This window comes from Belonocnema kinseyi, chromosome 6 (genome assembly GCF_010883055.1).
Source record: "Belonocnema kinseyi isolate 2016_QV_RU_SX_M_011 chromosome 6, B_treatae_v1, whole genome shotgun sequence".
Classification (NCBI taxonomy): Eukaryota; Metazoa; Arthropoda; class Insecta; order Hymenoptera; family Cynipidae; genus Belonocnema; species Belonocnema kinseyi.
This window is the reverse complement of record NC_046662.1, coordinates 34,631,878-34,634,226: the sequence shown is the minus strand read 5'-3', so window position 1 is coordinate 34,634,226 and position 2,349 is coordinate 34,631,878.

Genomic DNA, 2,349 nt, shown 5'->3' with positions numbered 1-2,349 from the left:
ATAGCTTCAAGGAGTTATGTGTTGCCCTCATAACACCTGATAAAGAATGCCCACCCACCACTACCGAGAAGGTGAAAAAAGTATTAAGAGGGATGAAGAACTCAAAGAAAGGCGTAGCCGGATGTCGGGAAAACCTGCTCATCGATAGATGTGTCTGCAAAGATGCAGCATTCTACCAGTGTGACCTATCGATGGCCTGGATTGTATATCGGAAAGCTTTCGATTCTACATCCCATAGACTTATCATCTGTCTTTTGGAAATCTTAAAGGTTCATCCGCAAATAGTTGGGTGCATAGAGAGATTGATGCCGCTTTGGAAAACCAGATTTACTATCTCATCTGGCAAAATCGTGTGACAACTAACAAGGTCACGTTTCAGAGAGGTGTCTTTCAGGGCGACACCATGAGTCCACTCCTCTTTTGCCTTACATTATTGCCACTATCTCTAGCACTGCGCCATTCCGACGGGTACTTCTGCGGCAAACCTGCAGATCGAAAGTGCCATACGACACCTTTGCGCTGGAGAGACTTATACATACCTGGGCGTGCCACAGAGCCGTATTCAGGATGTGACATCTATAAAGGATACTCTCCGAAGCAGATACAAACGTCTCATCCGACAGATTTGGTCTTCCGAACTGTCGGCGAGGAACAAAGTATCTGAAACGAATATGCTTGCCGTCCCGGTACTACTCTATTCATTTGGAGTAGTTCCATGGACGAAGAACGAGCTCAGATTTCTTGATATCGGGACAAGAAAGGTTATGCACCTGAACAAAAGCATGCATCTTAAGTCTTCCGTTCCGCGACTGTACATCTCACGCCGTCAAGGGGGTCGCGGAATATTGAGTCTTGAATGTCTTCACAACAGGATTATTCTGGGTACAGCACATAGAATTGAAAATGGAAGAGACCCTCTTCTTCAAAATGGTCAGGAATCACGAGGAAGTGGGCAAAGGAGCATTTCTGTACAAAGCAGCGGAGGAGGCTGCTGAAACACTCGGACTTGACTTCAGTATTAGGGGCGAGCAAAATGCATCAAATCTAATCTATCTCGAGTACTCACTCCTGAAAGCCCGGGTTAAGAAAGCACAAGAGAAAAACTTTCGTGAACAGCTCCTCGATAAGAGAATGCACGGTATCTTCCACAGCAATGTGAATGATCAGTCAATGTCTTGTGAGCTAACGTTTGCTTTCCTTAAATCGCCCGGATTGAAGTCTGGTACAGAGGGTTTCATTTTTGCATGCCAAGACGGTGTCATTTCCACCTTAACATACCGTCGCTACATTTTGAACCAAGACATTCCCGATGATAGCTGCAGGACGTGCCATGCCCACCCCGAGCATTTAGCTCACATACTATCTAGTTGTCCAACACACGTGGGAACGACCTACATTCAAAGGCACAATGCGGCACTAAGAGTACTTTATTACCATCTCTGTCACTCCTACGGCATTCACCTTAATAACGCTCCTCTAAATGTACCTAGGGAAATTGAGTCAAGTGTCGAGAATGGGAAATGCCGCATATACTGGATCTTTATATTCTCGACAATTGTTTTTGTTTTTCTCTCGAGGCCTGACATGGTTCTTCTTGACTTCGAGAAGCGAACCATGTTCGTTATCGAATTTTCGGCACCAGCTGACAAAAACATCATAGCCAAGGAGAATGAAAAGAAAGAGAGGTATCGAGACCTTATAAGGGAGCTGCAACTATTGTACCCGGAATATTCTGTTAAACTAATCGTCCTTATCAACGGCGCTCTTGGAGGTGCCAAGCTTTCACTTGCTAATAGCCTAAGAAGCATCCCTGCATGTCAACAATATGCTAGAACACTTGCGGGAAAAATGCAGAAGGCGGTTGTCCTTAGGTCACTCCGTGTTCTTAGGGTGCACGAGGCTTTTGCTATCTCACGGTTGTGAGACGTGGTTATGGCTGAAATTTCACCGCGATTTCGTTCGAAGCGGGTGCAATTTTTCAGATTAGCACCCGCTCACGGCTGAGTCCTGCGGTTGTCCTTATGACAAATTTATATATATATATATGCATCATTAAATGACTAAAGAGATAGACTGAGCCAGACTAGAATAGAAAAAAAGAAATTGAAGAAGATCGAAGTCAAATTATATTGAAAAGGAAATAAATTGCCAAATATAGATAAAAGATAGAATGATGTAAATAACAAAATAATATTTCCATAAAGAAATAGACAGAAAAGATTATAGAGGATAGATAAGGATAGATACGAGAAAGACTGAAATGAAAGGAGGGGATTTAGAATGACAAAGATTCACGTTGATAGAAAAGAGATGGATTGGATAAACTGGTAAAGAAAGTAAGAGAATGAA